Source organism: Dermacentor variabilis, chromosome 1, assembly GCF_050947875.1.
Source record: "Dermacentor variabilis isolate Ectoservices chromosome 1, ASM5094787v1, whole genome shotgun sequence".
In the NCBI taxonomy this organism is placed as follows: Eukaryota; Metazoa; Arthropoda; class Arachnida; order Ixodida; family Ixodidae; genus Dermacentor; species Dermacentor variabilis.
The window spans coordinates 121579303-121602895 of record NC_134568.1 but is presented as its reverse complement, the minus strand read 5'-3'; the positions used below and the strand labels follow the sequence as shown (position 1 = coordinate 121602895).

The window sequence follows — 23593 nt, the reverse complement described above, 5'->3', positions numbered from 1 at the left end:
AATGGACAGGTTAGTACTTTTCCATTTGTCTACTTTTTCTTTCAGTTCCTTGGTTTGGTTCCTCCAGTATTCGTCGCTGCTATTATACCTGTCGAGGGGAACACCCAGATACCTGGTCGGAGTTTTCACCCAGTTCACGTTCGCGAAATAGTCGGGTGCAGAAAACCAGTCCCCGTGCCACAGCCCTAGCGATTTGCCCCAGTTTACTCTGCTACCCGTTACGGCGCAGAAATGTTGTACTACAGATATGGTTTCCGTTACACTTGGTTTGTCAGTGCAACACACTGCAATGTCATCTGCATATGCGAGCAACTTCACTTCGGTCGCTGCCAATCTGAAACCACGTATTCCGTCATTTTCATTAATTGCTACACACATTGCTTCTACGTAGATAGCAAATAATAGCGGACTGAGGGGGCAGCCTTGGCGCACTGAACGCCTGATGTTAATGGGGGCCCCCAGACACTTGTTAACAATTAATCTTGTTGTGCAGTTCTGGTACGCCAAGGCCACGCCCTCAGTGATGATGGAACCGACATTAACATGATCTAAGATGGCAAACAAAATAACGTGAGCGACACAATCGAACGCTTTCTCTAGGTCGAGCTGAAGTACTGCAACACGGCCACCGATGACGTCACAGCACTCGAGCACACATCGCATCTTATGGATGTTTGAAAAAATAGATCGCCCTTTGATGCCACAAGTTTGATGGTCTGCGACTATTTCCTTGATGACGCCTTGAAGCCTGCTAGCTAAAACCTTCATAAATATTTTATAATCGACGTTTGTTAGTGAAATCGGTCTGTAGGATGACACAAATCTGAGTTTGTCTATTTGATCGCTCTTCGGTATTAGAATGGTGTGCGTTTTTCCAAAGGAAGGTGGTAATGATTTCTTTTCGTATGCGTCATTAAATACATGCGCAAGCAAAGGCGCCAGCTCTCTTTTAAAAGCTTTATATAGACCCGCGCTGAGTCCATCAGGTCCCGGTGATTTACCCAAGTTCAAATCGTCGATTGCCTTTTCGACTTCTCTCTCCCTTATTTTTTCCTCTAATCGCTTTTTTACGTCATCGCTCAAACGTGGCATGCGATGCAGAAAACCTGCTTTAAAACCCTCAACATTCGCTTCCTGAAATGCGAAGAGCGAGTGATAGTACTCAAAGAAGGCGCGCTGAATGCTATCACTGTCTTCAACGACATTCCCATTCACTAAAATCTGCTCCACATGGTTTCTTCGTCCATACGCCTTCTCAAGACCCAGCGCCCTTTTAGTGGGCGTCTCCCCTGCCGCTAGTGCATCCGCTCGTGCTCGCACGATGGCTCCTTGATAGCGTTCCTTGTCAAACAGTTCAAGTTTTTCTTTGACGTTTCGCACATCGTCTTTGTACGCACCAGGCTCTTTGCACTGAAGCGTTAGCAGCTGCCCAAGCAGTGTTCTGAAACCCTTTTCTTTCATTTCCTTCTCGAATTTTTTACAACTGGATCTTTCTATTGCTTTCATTTTAATCTTTTCTTTAAAACATTCCCACTTCTCGACGATTGTTCCCGCAGCATCACATTGAACTTCATTAATCGCATCCCGTACTACCTGTAAAAAGGGCTGGTCATTTAGTAACAAGGCATTCAGTTTCCACATATCCCACTTAAATACATGTCGCTTTTTCATTATACCTACGTTACATTTCACAAGGCAGTGATCTGAAAACGACACTGGTACTACACAGTAACCGTGGCATCTTGGAATCATATCCAATGAAATGTACATTCGGTCCAAACGCGCATGGCTGCTGCCCTGAAAACGTGTAAAAGTCACTTGACGCCCCCCTTCCAGACATTCATAAACATCATCGAGTTCATTTTCATTAATTAAATTTGATAACACTTCACTGCTTCGGTCACGCACACCTGCATTATTGACTCTGTCTCCAGCACTCAACACACAATTAAAGTCCCCTAACATCATCACGCGCATATTACAACAAACATATCGTGAAAGGTTCGAAAAAAAACGGGCGCGCTCATCTACTGAATTCGGCGCATATACGCATATGATGCGGAACTCTGAATCACCCATAACAATATCACAAAGAACAATCCTTCCTGACTCACACGAAAAAATGCTCTGAATCTGCAGTCCAGGCAGCTTCTTCACAAGAAGAACGCACCCTCCAGCCGTGCCTACAGCATGGCTAACCACCGCAAAATACCTAGTCGTGAAACGTCGCACCATGCTCCCGGTCTCCTCCTCTCCTTCAACTTTAGTTTCCTGGACGGCTAGTACGTCTATGTCGTGGTCAGTGACCAAACGTAGGACCTGACTTTGCCTACGACTAGCCGCCAGCCCTCTCACGTTTAATGTGGCAATCCTCAGGGACGGTATTTGAGCCATCTTGATCTAAAAGAAAAGTAAAGTAGGCCCGGAGCATGGTGCTTACCGCTCACGACTAGCCCTCGGCTAGCCGCCTCCGGGACCTCCCGGTTTGTTGGTGTCCTTAGACGTGGCCGCTTTGTCGGCAGGCTTCCTTTCAGGCGGTACATTGGGCTTTGGCTTGTAGCCCATCCGCCTCCCATGAGGAGTCTTCGTCGGTGGTCCCTCACTGGTGCTGGGTGCCCGATCCTCGCGGTCCTTCGTCTGGTCGTGGGTGCGCTTGACGGAGGCAGCAAGATCCCCAGTACGGTCGTCGTCGATGACGCCCTCGTCCTGCTGCATTGCGGTCGCGTCGTCAGTTGCGTCTTCACTGACGTTTCCCGTCGCCTGCCCCTGGGTCGTAGCATCCCGTTCCGTCCTACTCGGCTTCTGAGTAGCCTCAGCCGCGTTGCCGTCTACCTCCAGAATCGTCGTCCCACTACTTGTCTCTGTCGACACCATGTCACCGGTTCCTTTAGCCGCGTCCTCCGCCTCGGCCACATCCATGAGGTGCTCTGCCGCAACATCATTCACTGGTGGGCCTGTCACAGCGGCATAGGACTTCACGCATTCAGCGTCGACGTGGCCGAAACGTCTGCACCGGGTACAACGCGGTACTCTGCACTCACGGCGGACGTGTCCCGTGCCGTGGCAGCGCAGGCACTGCATCGGTCGACCGGGAACGACGACCAAGGCTAACTCTCCACCGACGCGGATCTGATGGGGGAGGTCTTCCACCTTCATGCTGGCCTTCAGCTTGAGAAGGACGGTCCTGGTGGTTGAGGTCTTGGTTCCCATGCCTTCAACGCGCCACCGTTCCCGGCTCACCTCCTCCACCTTGCCGAAAGCCGCGAAAGCCGTCCGGACGTCCTCGTCGGCAACGCCGTAGAGCAGCCAGTGAAGCCTAAGCTTCACCTGTTGGTCCTGCGGGTCAATGATGAGGCACCGTCGTCCCTTCACTTGAAGTTCCTTCAGGGCAAGCAGCCTTTTCGTTGCAGTTGCATCGCAGAGGGTCACTGCCCAGACGTGGTTGATTTGGTACGCCCCTATGCATACCACATCCGGCAGCAGGCCCGTCGGCAGAAGGGCATCCCTGAAATCCTCCACCTTGTACGGCCTCGCACGTACATCACCGTGCAAAAAGACGGTGTTAATCACCAGTTGTCCTTTAGGCAGCTGCGGCAAAATAAAAGCATAATCCTTATCATCGTTGAGCCTATTTCCGCGGCCAAAAGTGGCCGCTGTCGCTGCTCCACTGGAGCCCATGATCCTGCTGACCGCTCAGCTCGGCTGCCGGAAGCAGAATGACAACAGTTTACATTCGCAGCGCGTTTACACCTATGTCATATTTTGACGAGTTGTAGAAAAAGAAGAGGACAACGACTACGATTATCCCGCGCATTGTGTTGCGTTTCGCCTGCGACACGCGGTTTTGCCGGCGCGACTGCGGCGGGGCGGCAGACATTTTGGCCCGATCGTCGTCGCCGCAACGCTCCCCGCCAGGTGTTTCCAGGCGTTTCCAGGCATGTTCCGATGCCACGTGTCTTCATGTGCGTGTGTGAGTGTATGTGCCATTGTGCCCGAACCAGGCGATGCGACAGCAGGGGTCATCCTCCCCTTCCAGTCATTGTGCCTGAACCAGGCGCTGCGAAAGCAGGGATCACCCTCTCATTCCAGTCATTGTGCCCGACCGGCAGCGCTACGACAGTGTGCGTCACCATTAGCCCATTGTACATTCACGTGCTCGTCTGTTGAGGGGTTCCTTCTTGCCCTCAACTGCGAGAGTATAAAAACAGCTGCCCCCGGACGCCAAAAGGGAGGGCTCCGATTTCTTCTGTTGAGTAAAGTGCTCTCCCGTCTCTCTACTTCGGTCAACCTGACCGCCAACTCTTTGCAATGTTAAAATAAACAAGTTGTTTTGTTGTTACCAGTCGACTCATGCTTTGCCGGGACCTTCGGATGCTTCCAGTTGTACCCCAGGCCGCCAGGCCAACGCTACCCTTGGGGCTTGCGACCCAGGTACAACCACGGGCGTCAGCGCCGAGTTCCCAACAGATCGTACCAGCGGTGCGATCAAAACATCTGGTTGGCAGCGGGGAGATCGCCTCCGACTCCAAACAACTGTCTGCCAGCGGTGAGATCGCGACAACGGAGGCCAGCAGCGAAGATATGCAGTTGACTGTATGCTGAGCAGCTCAACGACGATCCGGGAGCAGTGCAACGAGCCCTGTGTGATGACTGGTTGCCTGCAGCGGAACGACTGCGCTGGACTCTTGGCTGCGAGGTTTGGTGAGTGCGGGACTTTCTTCTTCTGAGCTTTGCCAGGCTTTTGTTAGTGTCAGAAACAGAGCTGGTAATTGTGGTTGTCGTTGCTGCCGGGTTAGTTTGCGGCAAGACAATAGTAAGCAGTAGAGAAAGCAGCATTCAGAGCAGCCATGGATTTGAAGTCGTTGCGCAAACCGAAATTGTTGGAGCTTGCAAGAGAGTTGGGTCTGGATGTCTCAGACAAACTCAGAAAACCAGAACTGCTAAAGGCTATTCTTGAGTTAGAGGCTGAGGATGACGAGCTGTCGGAATGCCTTGAGACCATTGAAGAGAGGGAGACTGCAAAAAGACAGGAGCGCGAACTTAAAGAACAAAAAGAAAAAGAAGAGCGCGAACTTAAAGAACAGAAAGAAAAAGAAGAGCATGAACGTAAAGAACAGAAAGAGCGAGAGCAACAAGAGAAAAAAGAAGAGCGCGACCGTCAACACGCGTTGGAAATGAAGCGTCTCGAGATAGAGATGCAACGCGCTCGTAATGGAAGTCAGGCACACGGTGCAGGAGAACGCGTATTGTTCAAAATGACTGACCTGATGCGGCCGTTTAAGCTTGGAGAGGACATTGGTTTGTTCCTGGTTAACTTTGAGCGAACGTGCGAGAAGCAGGGGTTCTCTCGGGAAACGTGGCCACAGCGCTTGCTCACTTTGTTACCCGGCGAGGCGGCCGACGTAGTCGCTCGCTTGGATAGAGAGGAGGCAGAGGATTTCGACACAGTGAAATCGAGTCTTCTAAAAAAGTACCGGCTGTCTGCGGAGGCGTTCCGTCGGAAGTTTCGGGAAAATGAGAAAGGCAAAAGTGAGTCATATACAGAGTTTGCGTATAGGCTTATGTCGAACATGCAGGAGTGGCTCAAAGAAGAGAAAGCGTTTGGTGACCACGATAAAGTTCTGCAGTGCTTCGGGCTAGAACAGTTTTATAGTCGGTTACCGGAGAACGTGCGATACTGGGTCTTGGATAGGCCAGACGTTTGTACGGTGGCTAAAGCCGCTGAGCTAGCCGAGGAGTTTGTGACGCGTCGGGCTCGCGGAGCTAAGGACGGTCAAAAGGGTGAATTTGGCTCCAAGTTTGAGAGGCCAAGGTTCACGCCCATGAGATTTAAGGGGGACACGCGTAGTGAGGATGCGAGTGAAAGCAGTCCGACCAAACGTAAAGAGACGGCGGCAGCCAAACGCAGAAAGCGGTTCGAGATGAGGCGAGCGCGCGTTTGTTATACGTGCCAGAAGCCGGGTCACTTTTCGGCGCAGTGTCCGGAAACAACACCAAAAGTTGTGTTTTTTTCAATAGGCAGCACTGACGAGAACATGAAGCTTCTCGAGCCTTACATGCGAGACCTCCTCGTGAACGGGAAAGAGTGCCGAGTGCTTCGCGATTCCGCAGCTACGATGGATGTAGTTCACCCGTCTTATGTAGAACCCCATATGTTCACGGGCGAGTGCGCATGGATCAAGCAAGCCGTGGAAGCTCATAGCGTGTGTCTGCCAGTAGCAAAGGTGCTTATTGAAGGACCTTTCGGAGCGCTTGAGACGGAGGCGGCAGTGTCATCTATGCTGCCACCCCAGTACCCGTACCTATTTTCAAACAGGTCCGATCACCTCCTGCGCGAGAAGGGGCTTTTGTTTGGTGAAGCTAGTGTTCAGGCCTTAACCAGATCGAAGGTTCGGGAGCTCGCTGCAAAGGCGGTAGTTGCGGGGCCGACGTTATCAAACAACGAAAAAGGGTCAGAGGCGCAGCAAGCTGATATTCAGAGCACGCCCGAACTGAATAAAATTGAGCCTGTAGCGTTGAAGGCGCCAGATACTGGAGAGGAAACGCCCGACACGGGAAAGTTAGAAGAGCTATCTACTGATTTGCTCATCGCGCCTACGTCAGACGGACTTGATAGGTTGCTAAAAGTCAGCCGGTCGGCTTTGATAGCAGAGCAAAAGAAGGATGGCAGCCTGGAAAACGTGCGCTGCAATGTCAAAGAAGGTATCGCCAGGAAAACTGCGCGTTTTGTGGAAAGAGGTGGAGTCCTGTACCGGAAGTATCTAGACCGCCGAGGAGTGGAGTTCGATCAGCTGATCGTGCCTCAATGCTATCGTCAGGATCTGTTGCGCTTGTCACACGGGGGTTCGTGGTCCGGACACCTAGGAGTTAAGAAAACTAAGGACCGTCTCTTGCAAGAGTACTATTGGCCAGGGTGTTTTCGGGACGCAGACCATTTCGTGAGGACATGTGACACTTGTCAGCGGGTGGGCAAACCAGGGGACAAATCAAGGGCGCCGTTGAAATTGGTACCTATCATAACGGAGCCTTTTAGACGGCTCGTTATTGATACAGTGGGACCTCTGCCGGTAACAGCCACGGGGTACAGACACATTTTGACTGTGATCTGCCCAGCGACAAAGTTCCCTGAAGCAGTGCCGCTTAAAGAACTCAGCTCAGTTGAGATAGTTAATGCACTACTGTCCATATTTGCGCGAGTTGGTTTCCCTGCGGAAATCCAATCAGATCAGGGCACAGTGTTTACTAGCGCTTTGACGACAACTTTTCTCGAAAGGTGTGGGGTAAAGCTGTTACACAGCTCAGTGTACCACCCACAGTCGAATTCCGTTGAGAAGCTCCACTCCGTCATGAAGCGCGTGTTGAGAGCATTGTGTTTTGAACATCAAACTGACTGGGAGCTGTGTCTGCCTGGGTTGATGTTTGCATTAAGAACCGCGCCGCATGCAGCTACGGGGTTTTCGCCAGCTGAACTGGTGTACGGTCGCTCGCTTCGATCTCCGCTTCGCATGCTTCGAGAATCGTGGGAAGGTAGGGGCGACGACCCAGTCGTGGTGGAGTACGTACTTAAGCTCCTCGAACGCTTAAAAAGGGCACAGGAGTTGTCAGGTGAAGCAATGACAAAGGCCCAGCAGAGGGCCAAGGTTTATTATGATCGGACAGCCAGGGCCCGTCGTTTTGAGGTGGGCGATGAGGTCATGATATTGCGCACATCGCTAAACAACAAACTAGACGTGCAGTGGGAGGGCCCAGCACGAATTGTTCAGAAACTGTCGGACGTTAACTACGTGGTAAGTCTGCCAGGAAAGCGGAAAGCACAGCAAGTTTACCACTGTAATCTGCTCAAACCTTATAGACAAAGGGAAGCAGTGGTGTGCATGATGGTAAACGTTCCTGAAGAGCTTCCGGTCGAGCTTCCGGGACTAGGCTCAGTGACGAACAGGGAAGACACCGGTCAAGTCATTAGTGACCTTATCAGTAAAGCACCGCTGTCGCCCGAGCAGAAAACCGAACTACACCAGCTATTACAAGAGTTTCAAGGTCTGTTCTCTGAGAGGCCTGGTAGGACTTCTGTACTTACTCATGATATAGAACTTACCTCCCCAGAGCCAGTACGATCCAAGGCGTATCGGGTGTCACCCCGCCAGAGCAATATTATGGAGGCTGAGGTAAAGAAAATGCTACAGCTCGGTGTTATTGAGGCAGGTGAGAGTGATTATACCTCCCCTTTGATTTTAGTTGAGGTACCGGGCAAGGAACCTCGTCCTTGCGTCGACTACCGCAGGCTTAATTCCATCACTAAGGATCAAATTTATCCGATCCCTAACATCGAGGAGCGCCTTGAGAAAGTTAGTAGCGCTCAGTTTATTTCCACCCTAGATCTTGTCAGGGGTTATTGGCAGGTTCCACTTACAGAAGAGGCTAGTAGGTATGCGGCGTTCATTTCACCAATGGGAACATTCCGTCCTAAAGTGTTGAGTTTTGGTTTGAAGAACGCGCCATACTGTTTTTCAAGCCTCATGGATAAAGTGTTGCGGGGACAGCAAGAATTCGCTTTACCGTATCTAGACGACGTAGCGATATTCTCCGCATCCTGGTCTGAGCATATGGCACACTTGCGGGCAGTGCTAACCCGCCTGCGCGAAGCGGGCTTGACAGTCAAGGCTCCTAAGTGCCAGTTAGCACAGGCCGAGGTTGTCTACCTCGGTCACGTGATTGGTCAGGGTCGTCGCCGCCCCTCTGAAATAAAAGTGGCCGCTGTGCGAGACTTTCCGCAACCGCGCACCAAGACCGATATTCGGTCGTTCTTGGGTGTCGCCGGCTACTATCAGAGGTACATCCCTAGGTACTCTGATATCGCGGCTCCCCTGACGGATGCTCTAAGAAAGACAGAGCCTCAAACAGTCGTCTGGGACGAGACAAAGGAAAGAGCTTTTAGCGCCCTAAAGAGTGCCCTAACGAGCCAGCCTGTGCTACGATCGCCAGACTATACAAAAGGGTTCGTTGTTCAGTGCGATGCTAGTGAGCGAGGCATGGGCGTTGTACTGTGCCAACGGGAAAATGGAGAAGTAGAACACCCCGTCCTGTATGCTAGTCGTAAGCTGACCAGTCGTGAGCAGGCGTATAGCGCCACCGAGAAAGAGTGTGCGTGTCTCGTATGGGCCGTTCAGAAATTGTCATGCTATCTAGCCGGCTCGAGGTTTATCATTGAGACGGATCACTGCCCTCTCCAATGGCTGCAGACCATCTCTCCCAAAAATGGCCGCCTCCTGCGCTGGAGCCTCGCTTTACAACAATATTCCTTTGAGGTGCGTTACAAAAAGGGGAGTCTCAACGGTAACGCCGATGGCTTAAGTCGAAGCCCCTAACGTAGGAATCAGCCTCAAAATTGTTGGTTACTGATGTTTTTCTTCCTGAGGCAGGATTTTTTTTAACATATTGCTTTTGTTTAGTGTTTCAAAGTGATGATATGCTTTCTAGTGCAATTTTTCAATTTATGGACGCGTTCTGAGTGATGCTAGACTACTGTAAGGAACTAGGCAGTGGTATAAAAAGGGGAAAGAGCCTGGCAGGGCTTAGTGAGGGTTGTGCCGTGCTTGCTGACTGAGCGGTTGAGTTTCAGCGTAGTTCTAACGCTTGCCGGGAACGAGAGCAAAAATGTGAACTCTCCCGAAGTCACTTTGCAGTGTCCCGTGCGAACCTGAACGAGAGAACGAGGCCTTCTCTGTGCGCTGCGCTCAAGAAACGTCGAGGGACGCCCGACTTCGGTTATGAGCATCATCGAGCGACATCCCTCCGGACAGCGGATGCAGTCCCCTGTCCATCGGGATCTCCTTCCCCCGGCGGGGCGGTCTGTTGCGTTTCGCCTGCGACACGCGGTTTTGCCGGCGCGACTGCGGCGGGGCGGCAGACATTTTGGCCCGATCGTCGTCGCCGCAACGCTCCCCGCCAGGTGTTTCCAGGCGTTTCCAGGCATGTTCCGATGCCACGTGTCTTCATGTGCGTGTGTGAGTGTATGTGCCATTGTGCCCGAACCAGGCGATGCGACAGCAGGGGTCATCCTCCCCTTCCAGTCATTGTGCCTGAACCAGGCGCTGCGAAAGCAGGGATCACCCTCTCATTCCAGTCATTGTGCCCGACCGGCAGCGCTACGACAGTGTGCGTCACCATTAGCCCATTGTACATTCACGTGCTCGTCTATTGAGGGGTTCCTTCTTGCCCTCAACTGCGAGAGTATAAAAACAGCTGCCCCCGGACGCCAAAAGGGAGGGCTCCGATTTCTTCTGTTGAGTAAAGTGCTCTCCCGTCTCTCTACTTCGGTCAACCTGACCGCCAACTCTTTGCAATGTTAAAATAAACAAGTTGTTTTGTTGTTACCAGTCGACTCATGCTTTGCCGGGACCTTCGGATGCTTCCAGTTGTACCCCAGGCCGCCAGGCCAACGCTACCCTTGGGGCTTGCGACCCAGGTACAACCACGGGCGTCAGCGCCGAGTTCCCAACAGATCGTACCAGCGGTGCGATCCAAACAATTGGTAACACTCGGCCTGAGAGCGAAAAAAAAATAGTGGGCTCGTCCGGGATTTGAACCCGGGACCTCTCGCACCCTAAGCGAGAATCATACCCCTAGACCAACGAGCCGACAACAGTTAACATTCGCGGCGCGTTTACACCAATGCCATACTTTGACGAGTTGTAGAAAAAGAAGAGGACAACGACTATCCCGGCATTGGTAACACTCGGCCTGAGAGCGAAAAAGAAATAGAGGGCTCGTCCGGGATTTGAACCCGGGACCTCTCGCACCCTAAGCGAGAATCATACCCCTAGACCAACGAGCCGACAACAGCTAACATTCGCAGCGCGTTTACACCTATGTCATATTTTGACGAGTTGTAGAAAAAGAAGAGGACAACGACTACGATTATCCCGGCATTGGTAACACTCGGCCTGAGAGCGAAAAAGAAATAGAGGGCACGTCCGGGATTTGAACCCGGGTCCTCTCGCACCCTAAGCGAGAATCATACCCCTAGACCAACGAGCCGACAACAGTTTACATTCGCGGCGCGTTTACACCTATGTCATATTTTGACGAGTTGTAGAAAAAGAAGAGGACAACGACTACGATTATCCCGGCATTGGTAACACTCGGCCTGAGAGCGAAAAAAAAATAGTGGGCTCGTCCGGGATTTGAACCCGGGACCTCTCGCACCCTAAGCGAGAATCATACCCCTAGACCAACGAGCCGACAACAGTTAACATTCGCGGCGCGTTTACACCAATGTCATACTTTGACGAGTTGTAGAAAAAGAAGAGGACAACGACTATCCCGGCATTGGTAACACTCGGCCTGAGAGCGAAAAAGAAACAGAGGGCTCGTCCGGGATTTGAACCCGGGACCTCTCGCACCCTAAGCGAGAATCATACCCGTAGACCAACGAGCCGACAACAGTTTACATTCGCGGCGCGTTTACACCTATGTCATATTTTGACGAGTTGTAAAAAAAGAAAAGGACAACGACTACGATTATCCCGGCATTGGTAACACTCGGCCTGAGAGCGAAAAAAAATAGAGAGCTCGTCCGGGACCTCTCGCACCCTAAGCGAGAATCATACCTCTAGACCAACGAGCGGACAACAGTTAACATTCGCGGCGCGTTTACACCTATGTCATATTTTGACGAGTTGTAGAAAAAGAAGACGACAACGACTACGATTATCCCGGCATTGGTAACACTCGGCCTGAGAGCGAAAAAAAAAATAGAGGGCTCGTCCGGGATTTGAACCCGGGACCTCTCGCACCCTCAGCGAGAATCATACCCCTACACCAACGAGCCGACAACACTTATCATTCGCGGCGCGTTTACACGTATGTCATATTTTGACGAGTTGTAGAAAAAGAAGAGGACAACGACTACGATTATCACGGCATTGCCATCTCTTGGCCAATCCCCCATCGTGGGTAGGAGCCACACGCATCACAGGCCACAACAACAACAACAACAACAACAACACTCGGCCTGAGAGCGAAAAGAAAATAGAGGGCTCTTCCGGGATTTGAACCCGGGACCTCTGGCACACTAAGCGAGAATCATGCCCCAAGACCAATGAGCCTTTTTTTTTTCTTTATTGCCTTTTCACAAACGCAAACAAAAAGATCAAATACACGACATGTACATATTCTAAAAATACCAGCCACAGCTCGGCCAGTGTAAGGTGTTTAAAAGGGCTTCACAGAAGCCAATTGGTCTAGTACAGGAAGCCATTCCGGGGGTTCACATAGTGCTCTGAACAAGTCGCATGTGTATATAATGCTGTCAACAAAATAGTGTCTTGCTGAGTGAGCCTGTATATGACAATGCCTGATGTCCATTCTCGTCTTCCATACGCTGTTTATGCAAAGCAGCATTAGCATATCACTCGGCGCTTCCCCTGTTTCTGCACGTGGAAGAAACCGGATTCCAAAAGGGCTTATCGGCAATTATATTTTAAGTGTTCTTTGTAGGACGTCCCACAGAAATAGGGCGTCATGGCAGTCAATAAAAATATGCTCAATTGATTCTGGCTTATTACAGATTAAGCAGTTTACCGACCAAGGTACAAAAAGACCTTTGCTTTGTAACCATGGCTTTACAGGGAGAGTGTCGGTATGTAATTGAAAAAAGAACGTTTTAGCAGAGGGTCTCACTGGCATTTTTTTAACGCGCTTTAGCACATCGCGCTCAGGACCTAGCCTGTAGGCAGCTCGGTAAACCGGTAATGGTAAAAATACATCGAGAATATCAGAATACAAAACGCTTTTTCGTGACATCACACAAGTATTCATATGAGAACCTTGCCTTGAGCAGGCGTACAGAAGCAACCACTTCACGCAAATAAGGACTGAGCGGTCCAGCTCCGAAAGAAACAGTTGACACGACAAAGTCAGATAGATAATCATGCAATCGTGCTTGGATCACAGTTCTCAAAAACACATCAGTTTGGTCCCGCACAAAGAAGAATCTGCTTACCAGCTGCTTGAAAAACAGGTGTGAGAGCCCTAGCCCACCATTTTTCACCTTGTGAAACAAATTGCACCGGCTTGTGCGCTCCCACTGCGATACCCAAATAAAGGTCGCAAACACTCGGTGGATTTTTTGAACCGAAGTTCTTGCCATGGCCATCACTTGCAACACGTAGAACACTTTTGCAATTAAAAACATATTACAGACGGAAGCTCTTGCGAACATTGAAAAGTTATGGCCACCCCATTTATCGGTAGCATTTTTGACGCGTTTATTTTCCTCAGACCAATATTCATCAGCATTGAGGTAGTTATTTAGCGGGACACCGAGGTACTTTCCGGGGGAGACGGTCCAATTCATATTACAGTACACCTCGGGTGTGCTCTGCCAGTTGCCATGCCAAAATCCAAGGCATTTCGGCCAACTGATCACGCTACCAGTTGCTGTGCAGAACGCCTTAGCAACACTGACAACTTCCTGCACGCTTCTAGCATCAGTGCAAAACACGGCTATGTCGTCCGCGTACGCTAAGACCTTAACTTCACTGCTGAAAAAAGTGAAGCCTCGAATACATGGTGTTGCAAACAAACGTAAACAAAACGGCTCCAAGTACATCGCAAAAAGCAGAGGGGACAACGCACATCCTTGTTTCACACTCGACCGCACAGGAATTGACATACTTAATTCTTTGTTGATCACTAATTTGGCTGTGCAATCATGATACACCATTTTAACACCTTCAGTAATTACAGATCCAACATTTACGTGCTCCAGCAATAAAAACAGAACTTCATGTACAACTTTGTCGAACGCTTTATGTAAATCTAGCTGAATCATAGCTACGCGGTCATGCATTGCGTCACAACATTCCAGAATACTTCTTGCTATGTGTATGTTCGTAAAAATTGTTCTACCTTAAATCCACAGGTTTGATGCGGGCCAACGAGGGACTTAATAACGTTTTGGAGCCTTCTAGCTAACACTTTCATGTATATTTTATAATCTGTATTGGTCAAACTAATGGGACGGTAGGACTCAACTGAAAGTAATTTTGCAGGATCGTCAGTTTTGGGGATCATTACTACGTGCGCTGTCCGGAACGAGAGAGGCGCTTGCTTTTTTTCATAGCATTCAGCGATCACTCGGTGTAAAGCCACTGCCATTTCTGCCTTAAAAAATTTGTATACGGCTGCACCCAGTCCATCTGGCCCAGGTGATTTGCCATTACCCAAGTCATCGATTGCCGCTTCAATTTCGGCCACGCTAATTTCAGATTCCAGTGATTCTCTAACCGTGTCCTCTAATCTTGGCATAAGAGTTAGAAAGTGGGCTTTGAAGTACTCGGGGTCATAAATTCTTCCTCCGAGAAGTTCGGTATAAAATTCAACAAATGCACATTTTATCTCTTCGCTTTCTCGTGTAATTTGAACCCGGGACCTCTGGCACACTAAGCGAGAATCATACGCCAAGACCAACGAGCCTTTTTTTTAATACCGGCTTGGCAAGTACACTGTCGTCCTTTATGAAAGGGAACACGCGAGCGCGTGGCCTGCACTCTGCGGCGGCTGCCTACAGTGCCGTCAACCGACAGCTAAAGAAAGCGCGTCCGCTTTTGGCGTCATCTGTTGGCAAACAAAATAACGAGTCATGGCCGGTGGACTAGCGCTGTTACATTATGCTCTCCCTCCGCTGGCGCAACGGGCGATGCCTGCAGCGCGTCGTGTGCTGCCAACAAATCGAGCGTGGTGCGCGAGCGCGGTCGAAGCGTTGGATCTCTGTCTCTCGGCTTACGCCAGATGTGCTTCGCGTAAACTAGAGCTATTTAGGTGAGAGCGATGCACTCAGGGGAAGGTTTGGTTGTGGTGTGCTTTTTAGAAAGTGTATCACTGAATTCCTTGGAAATTTTCCTCCTAGCGAGAATCCCACTTACCTGGAAAGTACTGGTCTGTCTGCTGAGAAAGTTCTGTGTCGTTTAGTATATCTGCGCATGATACTATAACACCATGCACAATCAAAGCACCCTGACCGTGATGACAGCGAATGAGATGTTGCTACGGAAGAAACTTCAAGCAAAACAATGTTCCAAATGTTTGTAAACATTTTAACGAAATGTTGTATCTGTAATGTAAAAGAAGCAAGCACGGAATGCAAAAACAGGTATCAATACATTTATTGACGTAGATAATATACGTAAACTTTTCCTTTGTGTTCCGCACAAAAAGAAAAGCTGAAATATGTTTTGTCGACGCACTTCTCAGTACCTCGTGGCGTCCCCATTTGCTGCAACGACAGCTGCCATTCTTGAGGGCAGCGAGTTATACAAAGCGGCCGTTAGTGATCTGTTGCTTCTCAGCCGCTCCCACTCCTCCTTTATGGCCCCCCAAAGGTCGTCGGCCGACAGTCCGTGCAGAGACCGTGCCGCCAACGCGGTTTTCAAAAGGCCCCACACGTTCTCAATAATGTTAATGTCTGGAGACTGGGGCGGCCACCTTAGGCAGTTGATTCCACGTTCCTCGCAAAAGCTTGTTACCCTTCGGGATGTGTGTACGGGCGAGTTGTCTTGCTGGAAGATGTAATCACCTTCCGGGAAGGGCCCATTGAGCAAGTAGGGCACCATCACGTCGTCCAGGATTGAGCAGTAGGCGGCAGACGTGAATCTGTCCTCTATGCGGACTAGTGGACCAAGCCCTTCTTTGGTCACGATGCCCCACACGGACACTGCTGAACGCCCACTTGCAGCCACTCGCTGGAGGTATTCTGGTCTGTAACTGCAGAAAAGTATTATCAGACCATGCATTGACACCAGGCCAACCGTCACTCAACTTATCTCGAATACCCTTCCTTTACGCCAAACATGCCGTATTACGCTGTACTACATAGCGCGCGCACTTATCGCCGGCTGTTCATATCTACGTTTCGTACTGTCCTAGGTTTTGATTCACTTTCCTATTTCTTTCAAGTTATTTTGCTGTTTTCTATTCTCTCGTTTCGAAACAGCAATTGGGCTGGTGGTGTGCCTCTGTTCGTGGCAGTTGCCAGCCTACTCGGCCTACCCTCTTCCACGTCTATACTTTCAGCATGTGCTAAAGTATCTTTAAATGCGAACTAGTACTGATGAGGGTAATAATATTAGTAATATTAGAGAACACAACTGCACTTTAACGCTGGTGAACGTAATCTAACACCGTGCTTTGAATATCAAGTTCTCTCTGCCGTATACGCGATATAAGAGACTACAGCATCATACAATGTATAAAAAAGGGTAACCGTCCGGTAGAGTTATTCCAGCATTTCTTACAGTGATATAATTAACTTTAAGCATAAAACATCACCTACCGGCTGTTTTCTGGGCGCCACACTCTTTGCCTCTGGTCCCACCGGGTCGTGAATGAACTCTCGTCGGTGAATACAACACTTTCCCAGTCGAAGATAGTCCAATTAGCGTGATCTTTGGCAAACTGCAGGCGTTTGGCTTTGTTGGTGTCTCGTAGCAGCGGTTTCCTGCAAGCAACCCTCTTTTTGAGACCAGCTTCTGCGAGGCGGCGCTTCACAGTCGTCTGGCACTACTTAATGCCAAGTTACTTGAGTACTTCAGGGACTGTTGTCTGCTGCCTAAGTGCTACTGCAGCCACAATCGCACGGTCTTCGTCTTCAGTTGTTGCCCGAGGTCTGCGCCTGTGCGGAGCGTCCTTCACACGGCGTTCCTTATTGAAGGCCTGAACAATCCTGTTTACTGTTTTTAGTGGCCTCCTTGTGCTTGATGCAATATACCGCTGGCTGTAGCCAGCAATACTGAGCTCAATAATTTCTTCGCGTTGCTCGAGTGGAACACGAGCCATTTTGATGGCCTGCTGCCTACTGGCCCAAAAAAAGGAATTCAACTACACATGCCCCTATCATTTCTTATCAAGCCAGTACGCAAGGCGTTCAGCATCCTACCTTTCCCTCTCGTAGTATTTTCGAGCCCATATGCTACACGTATGAAGCAGCGCATTATCACTACTATCTTTACCACGGTATTAAATGATCCTAGACTCGAACTTGGTCCACCAACCGAACTGATGATAGCGCTGCCACTCGGCTGAAAACCATGCAGCGGTTTTGAAGGACTGTTGCCGATTATCGCACACACATAGTGACCATTTAGCCGAGAGGAATCGCTACCGCCGTCTTTTCAATGTCTACGCAGATCCCCGTGCGAACGGACACGCTTGAGTTCGGGTGTTAGTGCCATGCAAGGTCGGTTTGAAATTTATCCTGGAGCGAGTCTAAACTGGCATTTCTACTTTCATTCGCGACGCAGGGACAATGCAGCTGAAGCTAAGCATGTTTCCATGAGCATTAACACCTTTATTTGCTGGAGAACTATAATGCTGCATATTGTGTTCTTGGAAATGTATTCAGTGGTGGCTTAAGCAAAAGCAAGTTCCACGACGAAGTCATGGAGCTCGCACGACACAGAGTTTCCCGAATGATACAGAGTATCATTCAATTATAGATGAAGAACAACCAAACCTTCCCCTGAGTGCATCGCTCTCACCTAAATAGCTCTAGTTTAGGCGAAGCGCATCTGGCGTAAGCCGAGAGACAGATTCAACGCTTCGACCGCGCTCGCTCACCACGCTCGATTTGTTGGCAGCAGATGGCAGCAGACGACGCGCTGCAGGCATCGCCCGTTGCGCCAGCGGAGGGGGAGCATAATGTAGCAGCGCTACTCCACCGGCCATGACTCGTTATTTTGTTTGCCAACAGATGACGCCACAAGCGGACGCGCTTTCTTTAGCTGTCGGTTGACGGCGCTGTAGGCAGCCGCCGCAGAGCGCAGGCCACGCGCTCGCGTGTTCCCTTTCATAAAGGACGACAGTGTACATACAAATATTGTCAAATAAAAACGAGTGTTAAAACGTCTAGTCGTTAGGCTGACGTGTCATGTTAAAATGGCTTCATCGAAGCCAAACTGTCCAACACCGAAAGCCAAATTGGTGGATCACTTAGCAGTTTCAACACTTCGCTTGTATAATTAACATTCACAATAAAATAATACATTGCTGACCTCGCATGAACATCAGCATTTCGTACAGCCATGCGAGTTCGCCACACGCTTTGCATGCACAATAGCATCAACATGTCTACCGGCACACCGTCAGGTTAAGCACATGGCAAAAACCTTATTCCGAACGCATTGATAGGAAGCTCCTTTTTTGATGTTCTTTGCAGGATGTCCCAAAGAAAGCGGGCATCGTGGCAGTCAAGAAAAATATGTTCGACAGTTTCTTCCTTGTTGCATATAGGACAGTTGTCTGACCATGGGACAAACAAGCCCTTACTTCTTAGCCAAGGCTTACCAGCCAGTGTGCCGGTATGCAGTTTGAAAAAGAATGATTTTGCGTTAGCTCGTACAGGCATATTATTGACTCGTTTGAAAACATCTCGTTCAGGCCCTAAGTAATACATAGAACGATACACTGGTGTAGGTACAAACACTTCGACAAGATCCTTATACAATTGTTTTCGTGACACTGCAACCAAGTAGTCTTTCGAAAAACGAGCGTTTAGAAGACGTATCGCCATGGAAACTTCACGCAGATAGCCCTTTAGTGCCATCGGTTTGATTGCGTGCGGCGATACAACAAAATCGAACAAAGCGTCGCGCAATCTCACTTGGATTACCGTTCGCAGAAACCCATCGCTTTGGTCGCAGAAGAAAACAAATCTCGACACAAGTTGCTTGAAAAACAAATGTGTTAAACCAAGTCCCCAATTGCGCAATGTGTGAAACAAATTACTTCTGCTCGTGCGTTCCCACACCGAACCCCGAATAAACTCAGCAAACACTCTGTGTATTTTTTGAATTGAAGATCGGCTCATGCATAGCACCTGCAGGACGTAGAACACTTTAGCTACTAAAAAGATATTACATACTTTGGCCCTAGCAAACATCGAAAAGTTGTGGCCTCCCCATTTGTTAGTTTGCTCTTTCATTCTGTCTCTCTCGCTCGTCCAGTATTCGATTGGCTCACGGTAGGCACAGAGCGGAACCCCAAGATAAGTGCCTGGTAATACACTACTTTGCTAAAGGCTTCAGGTGCATCTGGCCAATTCCCGTGCCAAAACCCTAAACATTTTGACTAACTTATGGCACTACCGGAAGCATTGCAAAAAGCTTGGGCTTCTCTCACAGCTTCTGCAATGCTCTGTTTATCGCGACAGAACACTGCTATGTCATCGGCATAAGCTAAAACATTTCTCTACCAAGGAATGTGTACCCGCGAATATTATGGCTATGTAGTAACATTAAACAGAAAGGTTCTGAATAAAGTGCGAAGAGCAAGGCCGAGGTCGGACAGCCTTGCTTTATGCTAGACATTACTGCAATCCGCCTGCTGAGTTTGTTGTTAATAATTAAGCTTGTGGTACAACCATCATACATCATTTTCACCCCATCCAAAAGGACTGATCCGACATTAACATAATCAAGAAGCATAAACAGGATTTCGTGTGACACCCTGTCAAAAGCTTTGGCCAAATCTAGTTGTAGCATAGCTACATGATCTCCCATCGCATCGCAACATTCAAGTATGCTTCGCGCTATATGTATATTTGTGAATATAGTCCTGCCTTTTATACCGCATGTCTGATGTGCATCTACTAGGGATTTCACTACACTCTGAAGGCGATGGGCGAGCACCTTCATAAATACTTTATAATCAATATTTGCTAAGCTTATTGGCCGGTAGGCCTCTACGGATTGAAGTTTGATGTGGTCTGTTGATTTAGGTATCAGTACTACATGTGTCTGTCGGAAAGAAGGAGGCGTCCATTTTTGTTCGTAACACTTGGTTATGACGCGGTGCAGAGCCTCAGCCATTTCAACCTTGAAAATTTTATATATCGCTGCCCCAAGTCCGTCCGGTCCAGGCGATTTCCTTACACTAAGGTCATCTATAGCCTTTTCAATTTCTGTTACAGAAATCGGCCTCTCAAGGGCATCCTTAAGTTCGCCATCAATTTTCGGCATCAGAGGTAAATATTCACTCTTAAACGCAGAGATATCGCTTGTCCTCTTGCTTAGCAGCGTGCTATAGTAGTCAACGAAAGCGCATTCTATCATTTCCCCATCATTTGTAAGCTGCCCTTGATAAACGACTTCTTTTACTTCCTTGGTCATAGCGTACGTCTTCTCTTCACTTAAAGCTCGCTTGGTGGGCGTTTCACCCAGCCATTCACGTTCAGCGCGTGCTCTTAAAACCGCGCCACGATATCTCTCTTCATCAATCACTTCAAGTTTCGCTTTAAGTTCTTTGATATCATGTGCAAATATACCAGCCGCGCCGCTTTCCATGTTCAACAGGTATGCTAGCGGGCATTGCAGTTGCTTTTCTTCTTGCTTTTGTTTCTGCCGCAACACGCATGCTCTCTCTAAAGCAATTGTTTTCACTTCGGTTTTGAACATCTCCCAAGCTTCTACAACATTTTTTGCATCCTCAAGGAGAACAGCGTCTAATTTCTCTTTTATTCTTTTAAGAAATACATCTTGCAAAAGGTTGTCGTTAAGTTTCCATAGGTGCCAATTAAATTTCTGTTCTTTCTTTTTCATACTTATTGTAACCATTACCAAATAATGATCACTGAAACTGATACATTCTACACCATATTCAGAAAGTAGCGGAACTAAGTGAACAGGAACATAGATGCGGTCTAACCTTGAGTGGCTGTCTCCTTGAAAATGCGTATATTGCACATGACTGTAAGAACCAAGAACACTCCCAACATCCTCAAGATCAACATCACACAAAATTCCATGCAGAAGTGCGGCACTTTTATCTTGACTAAGTTGCTTTTTCAATCGATCTATCGGCCGGCACACACAATTGAAGTCGCCAAACCTTACAACGTGTCTTTCACACCGCAAGAAAGACCTCAGATAAACAAAAAATTCTTCACGTTCTCGAGCATTATTAGGGACGTATACACAAACCACCCGCCACAGCAATCCAGAAAAAGAAAAATCACAAATAAGCAAACGCCCCCCCCCTCACATGAAGTAACTTGTTGCTCTGTTATCGCAATGCAATTTCTAATAAACAAAAGGCAGCCCCCAGAAGTACCACTCGCGTGGCGAACGCATACATTGTACTTATTTCTGAAAATTTCCACCAATCTAGCCGTTTTTTCTTCAGATTCAATTTTTGTTTCTTGGACAGCCATCAAATCAATTTCTTCTTCAAGTAACATGTGACTTATCTGACAGTCTTCGTCTCTGCGACAACCCTCTGACGTTTAATGTCGCCAAACGAAGCGGACTGGTGAGGTTAATAGTGTCTGCCATTGTTTTAGTTGTATTTAGGGTACGCCCCTACACAATTTTTCTTAGGAAACATACGGACTCTTGTATGCAGTGATGCTCGTTGAACATGGCCCTCCCTTTCGAGCCGACGACTGCCAACCCACGTAGTCGCAGGCCCATTCCCGATCAAAGATCGGGTTTTGGAAGTTCTTTCCGGGACACTACCTCCGCTCTGTCTGGGGTTTCTGTGCCGGTCTTTCGGTACCCGCGCCATCGGTGTCTCGGCTGCGGTCCTCAACATCGTCGCGCAACCGTTTTCCGGCACCCTTAGCGTCGGAAGTCATGTCCATGCTCTCGGAGATGCTGACTGTCTCGTCAACCGCGGTGGTTGGGGTTGCTTGGATATTTGAAGACGCACTCGTCGCCTCAACACCACTTTCCTTCACTTGAACCTTGGCGGGTGGAGGCGCAGAATCCGGCACGTTGCCCTTATCAGTCCCCTCCGAGTTCACCTTTTCGATCTTCATTTCCAGAGATGTAGACTGAGCATCCGCCCCTTCAGCTGCTTCCTTAGCGGCCTCCTCGGCATCCTCTTGATCCATAATGAGCTCCGATGGGTCTTCGCTCCTGCCTGGACCAGCAACGTTGGCGTACGTTCTCACGCACTGGGTCTCGTCGTGGCCGAAGCGACGACACAGCCCACAGCGTGGAACCCGGCATTCTCGTCTAATGTGTCCGGTGCCACGGCACCGGAGGCAGAGGGGTGCTCTGCCAGGGACAATGACGAGAGCCAGGTCTTCCGCGACCCGAAGCTGATGTGGTAGGTCGTCCGCTGTCATTCCGGGCTCGAGTTTAAGGACCACAGACTGTGTCGTGGTTCCTTTGTCGTTGCAGCCTTGTACTTTCCATTCTCGCTCGTCACTTCGGTCACTCTCCCGAACGGTGCCAAAGCTGTTCGTACGTCTTCATCAGGAACACCGTGCAGCAGCCAGAAGAGTTTGAGCCTGACACCCTGATTGCACGTGTCAATGACCACGCATCGATGTTCTTTAAAAAGAAATGCCTCAGCGTCAAGTATCTTCCTTTTTGCCGCCTCGTTCGACAAAGTTACGGCCCACACATGATTCATCTGATAAGCCCCGAGGGCCACCACTTCCGGCAGCAGCATCAGTCTTGAAAGCGCGTCTCTGAAGTGCTCCACACGGTAAGGCCGTTGTTACGTTTCGCCTACGACGCGCGTTATAGCCGGCGCGGATGCAACGGACGCTGGGGCTTCATTCAAAGCGGCAGACATTTTGGCCCGTTCGGCGCCGCCGCTACGCCTCCCCGCCAAGCGCGTCCAGGCCTGTTCTAATGCCACGTGTCTTCATGTGCGTGTGTGTGTGTATGTGCATGTTGGTGCCCACGCTTGTCGAAGCGCGGCAGCCGGGGAGAGGAGCTCCCCCCAACTGTGAAGCGAGGGGGTCTGACCGGCGCCGACACGACGTATGAGCCACCTTCTCTTCCCATTGTGCCCCAGCGGCGCCGGCACGACGGCTGCGCCACCTTATCCCATTGTGCCCGAGCGGCACAGTCACGTGCTCGTCTATAGAGGGGTTCCTTCTTGCCTTCAACTGCGAGAGTATAAAAGCAGCTGCCCCCGGACGCCAAGAGGGGCTCCGATTTCTTCTGTTGAGTAACGTGCTCTCCCGTCTCTCTACTTCGGTCGACCTGACCGCCAACTCTTTGCGATGTTAGAATAAACAAGTTGTTTTGTTGTTACCAGTCGACTCATGCTTTGCCGGGACCTTCGGATGCTTCCAGTTGTGCCCCAGGCCGCCAGGCCAACGCTACCCTTGGGGCTTGCGACCCAGGTGCAACAACGGGCGTCAGCGCCGAGTTCTCAACAACTCGTGCCAGCGGTGCGAATACAACAACTGTCTGCCAGCGGTGAGATCGCGACAACGGAGGCCAGCAGCGAAGATATGCAGTTGACTGTATGCTGAGCAGCTCAACGACCATCCGGGAGCAGTGCAACGAGCCCTGTGTGATGACTGGTTGCCTGCAGCGGAACGACTGCGCTGAATTCTTGGCTGCGAGGTTTGGTGAGTGCGGGACTTTCTTCTTCTGAGCTTTGCCAGGCTTTTGTTAGTGTCAGAAACAGAGCTGGTAATTGTGGTTGTCGTTGCTGCCGGGTTAGTTTGCGGCAAGACAATAGTCGGCAGTAGAGAAAGCAGCATTCAGAGCAGCCATGGATTTGAAGTCGTTGCGCAAACCGAAATTGCTGGAGCTTGCAAGAGAGTTGGGTCTGGATGTCTCAGACAAACTCA

General features: G+C 49.6%; 5 non-coding genes across 5 annotated transcripts; all 5 read right to left on the bottom strand.

The window, feature by feature from the left end:
• Positions 1 to 10565: 10565 nt before the first annotated feature.
• Positions 10566 to 10637, bottom strand: TRNAP-AGG (transfer RNA proline (anticodon AGG)). The gene has a single exon. It is a non-coding gene; the product is annotated as a tRNA-Pro (tRNA).
• A 125-nt stretch (positions 10638 to 10762) lies between these two features.
• On the bottom strand, positions 10763 to 10834 carry TRNAP-AGG (transfer RNA proline (anticodon AGG)). The gene has a single exon. It is a non-coding gene; the product is annotated as a tRNA-Pro (tRNA).
• Positions 10835 to 10965: 131 nt separating this feature from the next.
• TRNAP-AGG (transfer RNA proline (anticodon AGG)) lies at positions 10966 to 11037 on the bottom strand. The gene has a single exon. It is a non-coding gene; the product is annotated as a tRNA-Pro (tRNA).
• Positions 11038 to 11168: 131 nt separating this feature from the next.
• TRNAP-AGG (transfer RNA proline (anticodon AGG)) lies at positions 11169 to 11240 on the bottom strand. The gene has a single exon. It is a non-coding gene; the product is annotated as a tRNA-Pro (tRNA).
• A 125-nt stretch (positions 11241 to 11365) lies between these two features.
• Positions 11366 to 11437, bottom strand: TRNAP-AGG (transfer RNA proline (anticodon AGG)). The gene has a single exon. It is a non-coding gene; the product is annotated as a tRNA-Pro (tRNA).
• Between the last annotated feature and the right edge of the window lie 12156 nt (positions 11438 to 23593).